We start from the raw sequence: 13,024 nt of genomic DNA, 5'->3' as shown, positions 1-13,024 counted from the left end.
GGTATTTTTGAGAATAGAGAGAAAATGAATGATCGGTTAATGCGTCTGTCCTCCAAGGCAGCCGCTTTACCCTCGAATCCAATGATATACTGTCTTTTAACATCACCTTGTTGTGACCTAGATACATTTGAATTAGTTAATGGATCTTTAAATGATGATGCTTTCGGAGAGGTAGTTACTGCAGCGTGAGCTTGTTTTGTTGGCAATGCTCTAAAGGTGCGATCTGCATCATGAACACCCTCATATGGTACTTTTCTCAAAGATTCCAAAGGTTCATGGTTGCCGTTAGGTAGGTTTTTATTAATGATTATTTCAGGTATCAACCTCCTTAACGGCGGACCATGTATTGATATACGATTGGGATCGAGAGCAATTCCATGGGGTCAGCATTGGACATGTTATTTAATTTGGGACTCCCCTTAGATACAATATTGGGGACCTCAGCCAAATTGGTTTTTTTGCCCATACCATTCACCACAACTAAGGTTGTATTAGTACTCACAACACTTTCATTGGTTGCAATTGTATCAGAGTTCGGACCCTTCAGGCATACTTCACTATATGATTTTCTTGTAGGTATGTTAAGGGCAACACTACTTTGGGAATCAAGGTCGCCCTTATCTCTTTTGGTCTTGCAACTTCTACCTAATATCGGAAAGTAATTGTTCAAGTTGGATTTCACAACTGTAATTGCCACAGGTTCGATTGTGATCGTTTCGTTTTCAATTACCTGCGTTTCATGGACCCCTAGAGGCAACCTAGGTATTTTAGGTTTGGCTTCTAACTTGCGATTAGTAACCTTCGCAGATTCCACTGTTTTATTAGTAGATTTAATTATTCCATTCTTAGGATGTACATCTGAATGCAGTGAGGAAGGGTGTATAGGAACCCCTTGACTCACTTGCTCCGATATTTTAGGGGCAGGTGTGAGTGCCTCTTGGCTCTCTTTTGACAATTGTTGCAAGTCAATATGCTCTTCATCTGAGGTTTCTAAAACAGAAGCTGGCTTAGATTATTTATCAACTGCGTTATTCTTGTTTAATAAAGCTTCTTTTCTTCTCTTAGCATACCTTTTAACGGCATGCAAATGCGTCCTTCTAGCACGACGAGGCATGAAGGAAAAGGTTTCATCAGATGGAGGGTTTTCCTTATCCATCTTTTGCTGATATTCAATTTCTTCCACCAAAACAGTTGGGCTATCAGGAGTAACTACTGGAGGTACCATTTTCAGTAAGTGAGTTTCAATTGTAGAGTTCAGTGCCTCAACTAAGTCCTTGATCCCTTTCAAATCAGTATCACAGTTGCACTTTGCAGACTCAAGTGTTAATTTAATTGGCTGCGATCCCTGTTCACCTTCATATTGACTGTACTGCGTACCTTTATTGTGGCTTACTGCATAGCCACCGGGAGTGCAGTACAATCTTGGTTCATGATGGATAGATCTCAAGGTATCAACAGCAGTAATGAACCCCTCAATTCTGTCCATTTTGGAACATATATAATGCAAAATAGCCTTAGTTTCTTTCAGTTCCAAATGTGTCAATTCATGTCCCTTGTCCAGTAGATCCAATATTTTTGTGATCACCGGGAGAGATCCAGGGGAATGGTGGTCAATTTCACATGCATTGCTCAGACCCCCTTCAGAATCTGCTTGAGGTGATTTGCTATGAGCCTCAGCCGAATCAGGGGAATATGATAATGCATGCAGAGGTAGTTCCGGGAATCCATCCGCAACTACATCATTTTGTTAACTTATTAAAATGCTTATTACTAAATATTTTAATATTCGCCCTCTTGGTCGTTCCATAGACTAGTGGAGTCATCATGTTAGTGGAGCGGTTCACCTGCTCATCTAATGCGCCCCTATTCCGCATAGTAATCTTAAACTGATCATCACTTGGTGTACACAATACAGGTGAAACCATGCGCTCACTCAAAACCTCAGTAATAGACTGCCTTTCTTCCTCGATCATTGAGGCGTGCGGCCGAGTAGGCTGAGCAGCATGAATTTGTGCTGAGTAACCTAGCACTAAAGGGATGGTTCCCTTAACTGGTGTTTCTAGGGGCCGTTGAAGTCTGGCAATCCAAAATAAAGATCTGCCTGTGTCTAAACATATGCTTGCCCTCACTCTTTCACAGAAATGTGTTAGGAAGTCTTTAAAAAGCAAAAGGTGGTGGTTCAACAAAATAGGAAATCAGGATTTGGATTCAGGTGGTCCTCTCACCAGAAATAGGTTGGACAGCCTCAAAAGGATGAGTTGAATCAAAAGGGTCTGTTCAAAGGACCTTCTCCATATTTCAAACCATATCAATGTCTTTAATGCCTTGGAGTTCCCTCCCCCAAGCTTCAGTTCCTTCAGTAACAAATAACCAAACTTCCACTTTCACAGGCCTCTTAGGGTCCCCTTCCCCAAGCTCAGGCCCCTCTTGAGCTGAAATGAATACACAGGTTCAGTTTGCCCAGATGTACCTTATTTTTCATACAGAGTACTTTGAAAGGTTTAGCAATAGAGACTTTTGTGAACGCCAAGGTATTTGCTCCTCCTAGGCATGACCACTCTGAGCTTTAACCCCTCTTTTTTATTTTCTGCCCGTGACTTTTTTTTCTTCAGGGGCTTTCTACACCCCTTCTTGTTCCCCTCGGTTTTCTTGACTTTCCTTCTTGTGCCCACTGGCACCTTTCGCTCCTTATCCTGCACACTTGCACTTTCTTTACCTCTTTGCGCCCACTGGCACCTTCCTTCTTGCTTTCCTGTGCACACTTGCACTCTGCCAGGTCGCCTGCACCCTTCTCTCACTTTTCGGGTTGCCGGAGCATATTTCAATGTAGTCCTTTTCCTTCAGTCCCTTGCGCCGCACTCTGCTTTCTGACTTTCTCTAACTTTCTCTCGATCGCTTTACTTTTCTTTTCTCTTTTCCGCTCCGTGCTGTTTCATGCATTGTCTTTTTCCTGCTCCGCTTCAGTCAGTCTCCTGCTCCTGAGTGCGTGTTTCTCTCTCTCTCGGCCGCTCTCACTCTCTCCCTCTACCTCTCCTTCTCCCTCTCCCTCTCGCCGGCAGCAGCGCAGTGACAAGCGGTCCCTCCTGGTTGTGCTGGCCTAAGGTCTGGGTCTCACCACCTACCCCTCGGAGACCCTTGGGGCCGGCACAGGTCCCAAGGGAACAAGTACTGTTTAACCTGCCAACAGCAGCCTGCAAGATGCTTCGCTCCGTCTCTCTGGAGCCACTCCTGAAACCCCGGGTCAGCGACTCAGCACGCCATTCTCCTCTCAGCTGTTGATCCTGCTGCTCTCTGGTCCAAACAACGACCACAGCTCACTCATTCAGCTGTGCAGAACCACACCTTTTATAGTTGGAAAAGCAGTCCAGTGGAGTCAGGTGTGAATGATTATTAGTGAATGCTTGACTTTGCCTTACTCTATCAATGTGACAACTTAAGTTCTCCATGTTATTCCTATGAGAAATCTTCATTACTCCCGGTTGCCTTTTCCTCGTCCCAGTATTGATTGGAAATGGGGAGGGGGAGTTGGAATGGGTTTGGAAATGTCCCCTGAAAGCTGAGGGAAAGGGTTCTGAGGTAGAATGGGATTGTAGGGTAGTTGGCATTCCCGCCACCCTTCCAGGGAGTGGTCTTGGTTCGTAAAATAATCTTTTAATCTTGTCTCCGGTGAGAATTATAGGGACAGGAGTCTTGAGGAGGTTTTTAACTTGGACAGATGAAGGGATCTCAATACAGGAATTCTGCCCTGGTATCACTTGAGTCCTCCTCTTCCCCTTTCTCAGGCAACTGACTCCCCTCTTTCTCCCCTTTGAGTCACAAATGACAGGATAGGAATCGCAGGACATGACTCCTGTAGGAGTCAGCATAGCCCATGAGGGCATCCGGGATTTTCTTTTCCTCCCCTATGGCCCCATTAGGATACCGCGTCTCGCCTGGTGTATCCCCTCTTTAGACAACCCTAGGTTCCTCTACCTAGGCGATCCTCCCTCGCTGGTCCACCCAAAGGGTTGGGATCCAAGAGAGATGACCCTTTCCTGGCCACCTGAATAGAGGATTTCCGGGGTTTAAATGGGAGAACACGCCTTGGTTTCTCACATCAGCTATCACGTTACTCTGCAGTTGTGTCTGAGGCGTATTCTGGTTATTGACTAGCGACCAACAATTTTGAGTATTGTCACTCGCTAATACCGTCTACATAATTTCCCCATCGCACTGGTGACACAGGTATCTGTGTGAACGGGACCAGTTTCTATAATTATTGCGCAATTTCTTTTATTCAGCGTAATAATCGCTGGGCTTTGGTCGTGTATTTTAGACTTTTTGTAAAAGAAAAATTATTTTATAAGCAACACTCCGAACGTTACAAACAATTAGGACTTACGTAATTAAGTTTAACAACATTACATTACTGAATGCACTCTTCGGTCCTACCCCCCACCCACCCTTTTAACTCGAGCCCCTATATCCGTGTCATCAGCCTGTTCATCTTCAGGCGTGTCTATTACCATCATCTCTTCCGTGTCGTCTTCACTATGGTCGGACTGGGAGGGACCCACCATTGAGGCCACCAATTGTCCCCATGCTATTAGGGGTCGTACCTCCTCCTCACCCCCCATACTAACTGCATCGTGCCAGTTTCTGTCTCTGCCCATTTCATGAGGTCTGCCCACCACATCTCAATTCTAGGCCGATGGGCTGTTTTCCAGCTCATTGCAATCCTCTGTTTGGCTAGGATGTAGGCCAGGTCCTTCATCTCACTGACATGCCTCAGGTTACGTGGTCCGGGGAAGCCCCCAAGCATGCATGCCCAGGCTGACTCCACATTCAATGTGATCCCTTTTCCTGTTAAGCGTACCTTCAGCTCTGTCCAAAACCTTCCCACCTCTGGGCAAGCCCAGAACATAGTAACATCCCAGCCGCCACCTCCCCGCACCTAGGGCATTTCTGTATCACCGGATCACCAAACCTGGCTATTTACTGGGGGTCAGATATGCCCTGTGGGTGACATATAATTGTATCTGCTGGAGTCTCGCGTTTCGGGACACCTTCTTATAATACCTTTGGGCTCTAGCCCATTGCCCATCCTACATAGGTTCTCCCACCTCCTCTTCCCAATCTCGCCTCAGCTGGAGCAGCTCCTTCCCCACCTTGGTCCCCAGTAGCTTGTATATGCGGGATACTTCATGCCCACCCTCTGAGATATCATACATTGTCTCGATGGTAGCCTCAGGAGGTTCCGTAAGCACTGCCGCAGGCCATCTTTCTCGCACTAGTTTGATGAATCTAGAATAGGTAATGTGTTGGCCCCTATGCACCCCAGTGTCCTCTATTAGCTTCTGAAAGTCTAATGCCTCCTCCTCCTGCCATATATCTCCCAGGGTAGCCAAGCCCATCGGTTCCCAAAATCTGCGGACCCCTTTTATCATTTGAGGGTCCCCTCCACATAGCGCCACTAGCGGCACCTGTGTAGAGAACGGAGCTGGATATCCCACCATCTGCCATGCTCTGTACCACATTTCCCATCCAAGCACCAGCAATCTCGCCATTCCCCGTACCTTCGTTTTCGGTAGCAACACTGTCTCTCTGAGGAAGTAGGGGGCAGGATCTTTACCTAACAACCCGGCCTCAGCCAACTCCTCATCAGACAACCACCTAGCCACATATTGTAGCTTTCCCGCCAGGTAATATAACTCAAAATTCAGCAGATTTATGCCTCCCCTGTCACACAAATTTTGTAATTTCCAGAGGGCCACCCTATTTCTGGAGTTATGCCATATAAACCCCCTGCACAGGCTATGGAGTTTGGTGAAAAAGCGCATGGGGTTCACATACGGGATGTTTACGAAAAGTGTAGCAATCTGGGCAGGACTACCATCTTAATCGGAGCCGCTCTCCCCATCATCGCCAGAGGTAGTCTAGACCAAAGCAGCATGCTATTTTTAATGCCATCAACAGCCTTTTCCGTGTTATGTTTGTGTTCTTCTCCTACTGTGTGGTATATATCAATGCCTAGGTATTGAAACGTCACGGTCCGTCAGGGTATTGGCAAAACCGGAAGGTCCCGCGGTAGGATGCCTCTATACCTACCCATGGGGAACATGATGGACCTCTTGGGGTTCACTGCTATGCCCGACAGGGTAGCGTAACGATCCATCACCTCCAGGACATATTGTAGGTTCTCCTCTGGGAAGCGCAGATACAAAAGTATATCATCAGCATACAATGATATAAGATGCGTTTCTCCAGCAGTGTGGATCCCTATTTCCTCGTATTGTTGTCTGAGGCAGACTTCCAGCGGCTCTAACGCTAGGATGTATAGCATGGGCAACCAGGGGCAACCTTGTCTAGTACCCCTGCTAAATTGCCACTTTTCTGAAATTATGGCGCCTGTTTTAACCCTTGCAATTGGAGAACTGTATAACATCTTGACCCACCTCAGGTACCCCGGCCCCATTCCATAGCCCTTCAACGTCGCTAGCAACCAAGGCCACCTCACTGAATCGAAGGCCTTGACTGCGTCTAACAAGACAATTGCCAGTTCGCCGGGGTCCTTCACCGTTTGGTCAATAATGTGGTGAAGTCTGCTATGATTATCAGTAATGTTTCTGCCAGGGACATAACCAGTTTGGTCAGGGTGTATCAGTATGCCGATAACTCGCTTAAGCCTGTTTGCTAGCACTGCTGTGAGGATTTCGCTCTTCTGATTAAGCATCGACAGGGGCCTGTATGACCCACAGTTTGTGTTTGACTTACCTGGTTTTAAGAGCGGAATGATCACTGCCTCCCGTAGGGACTCCGGCAGCCTACCACGCTCATACGCTTCATTGAGCATGGCCAGCAATGGCGGGAGCAACTCTTGTTTTTAGGTTTTATAGAATTCGCTGGTGAGTCCATCCGACCCCAGAGCTTTGCATGTGGGCAGGTGCTGAATCACTGTCTCTAGTTCATCTGAGGTGATTGGGGCCTCCAGGTCCACCCGTTCCAGATCATCCAAGGAGGGCAATCCTATGTCTTCTAATGTATCCTGGATCTCTTGATCCATATCTTCCCCTACGTCCTCATACAGATGTTTATAGTATCTAAGGAACTCCTCATTTACTCCCTCTTGGGTGCCACAGATCTGGCCCCACTCCCCCTTGATTTCCCTGATCACTGGTTGTGATGTTTCGTTTTTATATAACCAGGCCAGCAATCTGCCTGGCTTGTCTCCTCCCGCATGTAGCCTTTCCACATAATTCTTATAGCTCAGCTTACATAATCTGTCCCAGTGCTCACTGCAGGCTTGTTCCAGCAACCCTACCCTTACCCCATCCTCCCGGGAAGTGTCCCCTTTATGCATTATATCTTCCAACTCCCTCTCCGTTTCCTGCAACTCCCGTGCTATACCCCCCAGGAGGTTCCGTAAGCACTGCCGCAGGCCATCTTTCTCGCACTCGTTTGATGATTCTAGAATAGGTAATGTGTTGATATGGATTTTGATATGGCTACACCCCGCACTACTACCTTAAATGCCTCCCATACGGTTCCCTCAGATTGAATGCTTCCGGTGTTAATATCGTAATACTCAGTGATCGCCTCCCTCAAGTCCTCCCAGAATCCCGAGTCCAGCAGGGCCTCAACTCTAAGCTTCCACGTCAGGATTCGCGCTCTAGGGGGTTGGTGTCGCCACTCCAGGACCAAGGGGGAGTGGTCTGAAAGCACCCTGGCCTTATATTCCACGCTCACCATTTCATTTCAGTGTGAGTACTGCCTGTCCGCTGGGTGTAGCTGCCTCCAGACATCTTCGAGTTCAAAGTCTCTCAACAGGGCTTGTAATGCTTTTGCGGCCAGGGTGGGTTTGTCTGGCTTACCGGCTCACCTATCCATTTTGGGGTTCAATGTACAGTTAAAGTCCTCGCCCCATAGGATCGCGCCACCCAACAGAGGGCTGATTTTGCCATATAGAGTCCTAAAGTAAGCCGCTGTATCTTGGTTGGGGGCGTATAAGTTTATAATGCTCACATCCCGATTTTCCAACATCCCCCGCACTACAACCATTCTGCCTTCCGGGTCCACCGTAGACCGAATCATCTGAAACGGTACATGCAGTGCCACCCATATAATAACTCCTCTTGCATACGGTGAGTATGTGGCTCCCGTGATGCACCCTCTCCATTTTCTCTTGACCACCTCCAGATTCTCCCTAGTTAGGTGGGTTTCCTGTAATAATGCTATATCAATCCTCATCCTTCTTAGGTACATCATCACTTTATTATGCTTTAGATAGCTTTTGAGGCCCCTCACATTCCACGTCACCACTCTGAGGCTACCCGACTCCATTTATTTGGTATCCCGCTTCCCTTCCCAGTTTCTCTCCCACCTGTTATCGCTCAAAGTTTGGCTCGATCCCCTCCCACTCCCAACAAACTCCCCCCCCCCTTTCCCAACCCCAAACCACTGCACATAACCCTTTCCATCCCCCTCCTAACCCGCCCCCAAAAAGTGCCCAGCTCCATCCCTGGATCTCAGGCCCCCCCGTGTTTGGTCCTCCCTCGGGATGCCGAGGTCAGGAACCCGGCAGGCTGTCACCGGACTACCAGTGACCTAACTAAACTTCTCGTCTTGGGAGTATGTGGGTTGGCTCTGTAGGCTCCCACGCTATTATCAAGGTTACTCAGTGCTAACGAATCATGCATGCATTTATAACCCTAGCAGTACCCTCCCACAGACTGTGTTTTATGCTCTATTCAAATCCCATTGTCTTGGGCTGTGACACCCTGGGTGCCGCAGACGCACGTTACTTATCTTCTCCTTCTCCCGTTTGGATTCCCGATTCTTGGGGGCAACTCTGCGAGTCCAGCCACCCCATAGCGTCCTCCGGGGTTTAAAAAAACAAGGCTCTATTCTTGTGGAACACCTTCAGCTTAGCTGGATAAATCAGCATATACTTGTGGCCTGCTTCCCGCAATCTTCTCTTCACCATCCCAAAGTTCATACGTCTGCGCTGCACCTGCAAGGTATAATCTGGATATGCAGTTATGTTTGCCGGCCCCTCTGTATTGTTCCGCCCTTCCGAAAGTGTTCAAGGATTTTTTCCCGATCCTGGTAGTTCAGGATCTTGGCTATCACCGGCCTGGGGGGGTTCCCCGGCGGTGGCCTCCTCATCAGGGCCCTGTGTGCTCTTTCCACAGCAAACCCCTGGGTCAACACTCCTCCGGTTATCTCCTGCAGCAGCATAGATTCAATATGCTCTGTTGGGTTGGATCCCTCTGCTCCTTCTGGCAATCCAACAATACGGATATTATTCCTTCGGGCACGTCCCTCCGCCTCCTCCACCCTACTTTCTAGGTTGCCCACGCGCTGCACTAGGGCGTGAAGTTCCGGTTTGTGGGCTGCGCAGGCTTCCGTATTCGGGGCCACCTCTTTTTCTAGGTCCCCCGTGCGTTCTGCCAGCGACCTGACATCTTGCCAGCGACCTGACATCTTGCCGAAGGAGGTTCACCTCCTCCTGCACCACTCCGACTTTGAGCTCTAGTGCCACCTTTAATTCGTTCATAGCCAGTCCCAACTTGGTCTCCCAGGCCACTTTCAGATCAGCAATTGCAGCAAGGATCTCCTGGTACGAGCACATGGTGTCTGTGGCCCCGGCAGGGGTCTTGTCTTTGCTCCTGGCTCCTTCTGCCCCCGGCGATGTTTTGGCGTAGTCGTCGAGCCCGGGCTGCTTGCCCTTCATTCTCAGGGGTTTGTTGGACATCTTACTGTGTCAGAGAGGAGTGGGCGAGCCCGACCACTTGTGGCCCTAGGCCCTGATAAGGTTTGGCTGCTCTTCGTGTCAGGGCCCAAACAGACCGTCAGGGGTGTCTGCAGGCTGCCTATTCTACTCCTGGAGTGGGCTGTGTCCTCCCACGTGATTAGATTGGTTTATTCAGGCCTCTCGACCCCCGGGCCCCAGCTCCAGTTGTCCCGGGTCCTTGGGCGCACCCTCGGTGCTCGTGGGGCTTCCAGGGCGTGTTTGCTGGCCCCATGCGTATCAACCCAGAGCCTCAACAAGTTTCCGTCGCTTCTCACCCGGCAGCGGCATCTGTGGTGCTTCCCGCCGGGCATGGTCCCTGAGCAGGCTATGTTGATATTGCCCACCAGTCTCCGGTGCAGGCCCTGAAGTGGGCTATATCATTGCACGCAATTTGTTTGGGATAATTGATGCGCTCAGGGCTGGAGTCCTCTCTCAGCGGCCCTGCTGGCTTGCCAGCCACCTACAGCAAGATATGTAGGGGCCCGACACCGCGTTATGGGCCTCCGCTTCACCTCCCTCCAGAGGTCGGGACCGCGGCCTCGTCCGGGTGTCAGGTGCGCGATTGCCCTGGCCCTAGTGTGACTTCTGATATCTGTAGGCCCTTACCTCTTCGCAACCTCCCCTCTGCTGTTGCAGTCCACTGGGAGCCGTCCTGCCTCGCGGCACGGCAGCGCTTCGGGCCCGCCTTCACCGGGATCAGCCCTCAGCTGCGGGCGTGCGTGCATCCACGCTTACTGGGTGCTCGACCTGAGACTGGCCACATGCTGTACACTGGGCCCGGTATCTACCATTCGGGCCCCGACCTGCAGAATAGGATCTCCCTCGCTGGGCGTCTGTGTGCTCCTCCAGCGCTGATCCCAACCGCCATGAGCCCCTCCGAAGCCGGCTCTGGCACCTTCCTGACACAAGTGCTTACGCTGCTGCTGTGGCGGTGCAGGGCAGGCGCCGCCGCCCTCAATGCGATATTCGGGCCTCTCCAGAGACTGGTGCCCCTACTGTGTCCGTGGTCCTCCAGGTCCAGGCGTCACAGGCAACCTCAAAGCCCGATGACCGGGCGCCAGACCCAGATCCACAACATCTCCGCTGTCCACTGTCCAATGTTCAGGCGCCGCCGTGGAATGGGGGACGATCCTTAGCCCCGTGCAGCATCCCGCTGCCGGTGCCGCCGCGACCTTCCACCGCACTTCTGCGTTCTGTGGATCTCGGTCCCGATCGCCCGACCCGGCAAGACCCCCACCTATCCGCAAGGGTCCTTATATGTGGGAGCATGCGCTGGACTCTTCTTGTCCTCCCGGGACTCAGCGGTCAGTTAATGGCCCTTTGTTCAATGTCCGCCATCTTGTGCAGCCTCAAAGCCCAAGTTTCCCAAATCTTCCAGCAGCCTTCCCACATCCGTCACACCGCCGATCGGGCCATCATAGCACTCCATGCGTTCCCCTGCGTTTCATGCTTCCGTAGGTGTGCTGCTGGCAAACGTAACAAGGATTAAGCACGTCTATAATCAGTGTCGGATCCGCGGAGCCATCGGGGGAGACGTCCACTCACGCGGCCATGTAGCCACACCCCCCGGGTATTTGAGACTTTGGATGGATTTCCTGAGTTCTCTTTTCCTGGACAACAACTCCACGTCAAAGGAATGTGTGTGATGTGTATGCTTCAAAAGAAAAGAGGCCCTGGTTGGTGTAGCTCCCAAAGGAATTCCACATCACTAAGTGGGGTACACAATCTAGGTAACTCCCTCCCCCCCTCTGACAGATCATTAACCACTCCTAATAAATTGTTATTCAGGGAAGCACTATTGCGTATAACTTTCAACAGTCAATTCTTACCATTGTTTAAAGTCAGATTAGACACACAACGTGCCGCTGCACCTCGATCATCATAGGTAAGTGTGCCAATCAGCATATCATGATCACTCGTAGCCCCACCCACAACCCGAAAGGCTGTACATCTGGCAAAGAAATCATCAGAGAGAAATTGATAGTCCAACATGGATCCTGAGGAACCTCTGGACCAAGTAAACACAGGGGGAAGATCCTCCCTTACACTCCCATTAGCCATTTTAAGAATCCAGTTTGTGAAAAAGCCAGCCATTTTCACCATTTGCTGTAGGCTTTTTACAGAGTGCGTTAAAAACCACCCCCTGTGAACTGATGCATTGAGAGTTTAGATCACCTGACAGTATTATACCTGCTAAACCATACAAGGTCTTAAAGGGGGAGTTCCCTCAAAAATGTGATTCTTTTAAAAGATGGGCCATAATAGAAAATAGACATACAAAATATTTGTACAAAATGTTCCTATGTAAAATTGTCAGCAAATGAGCCTCAAAGTCAGCACTAGGAGGCATCCATTTTGTGAAATGAATGAGGCTCCTGTGATTATGTTAACTCTGCTCTCGCGGCAATATTCAACCAAAAGCCCCCTATTGGGAGCTTTTGCTTATTGCTGCCGGAGAGCAGAGACTGCTGGCAGGCTATACAGCCTGCCAGCGTTGCTTTGATAATTGCAGTTACTTTCTATTTAAGTTTCCAGGGCTCTCCATTGCATGGGGAGCCCTGGAAACCTAAAAAGAAAGTACTAGCTATTATGAACACTACACCACCTGCCAGTTGCGGCGGGCAGTGGAATATTCATAATTGCAGTGACTTTCGTTTTAAGTTTCCAGGACTGACCTATGCTGGCAAAAGGCAAAAGTTCCTAGACTTCACTGGTAAGCACACAAGACCACTGGAGATTTTCTCCCCCAAATTTTTTGAGGAAGTTATTGCAAGCATCAATGTCAGTACCCAGTGGCACGCAAAGAGCGGTGACTGCGGGGAACACGGAAATACTCCCACTGCACTCTCCGCTGTACTCCGAGTCTGAATTCAGTTTTTGTAGGATCGCTCCTCCTGGGAGTCAATAGAGAGCAAAACTGAACTGCACCGGCCAACTTCACACAGGGAAACACTCCTGTTGCACTCTCTGCTTCGAGTCTGAATTCATTTTTTGTAGGATCGCTCCTCCTGGGAGTCAATAGCGAGAAAAACTGTACTGCACTGGCCAACTTCACACAGGGAACTCCTGTTGCACTCTCCGATTCGAGTCTGAATTCAATGTTCTTCTTTTTATGCACTTATCAGACTTACCCAGTTCTGCTGCCGTAAACACAGCACTTGCCACTTGCTGGCTGCACAACCCCTGTTTATTGCTCTATTATCTATTTATTTGTATTTATTATTATTATTTGTATGTTCTCCTCTGCTCCGC

The 13,024-nt window shown here is 49.5% G+C and overlaps 1 protein-coding gene across 1 annotated transcript in view; it reads left to right on the top strand.

Annotated features, from left to right (window-relative positions):
* LOC138580070 (uncharacterized) overlaps positions 1-13,024 on the top strand; it is a 253,223-nt gene that overhangs the window by 48,361 nt on the left and 191,838 nt on the right. The gene's annotated exons all lie outside the window — the stretch shown is intronic.

This window comes from Ambystoma mexicanum, chromosome 3p (assembly GCF_040938575.1).
Source record: "Ambystoma mexicanum isolate Mex_15411 chromosome 3p, UKY_AmexF1_1, whole genome shotgun sequence".
Classification (NCBI taxonomy): Eukaryota; Metazoa; Chordata; class Amphibia; order Caudata; family Ambystomatidae; genus Ambystoma; species Ambystoma mexicanum.
The sequence above is the reverse complement of the archived record's forward strand: the minus strand, read 5'-3'. Positions and strand labels throughout refer to the sequence as shown.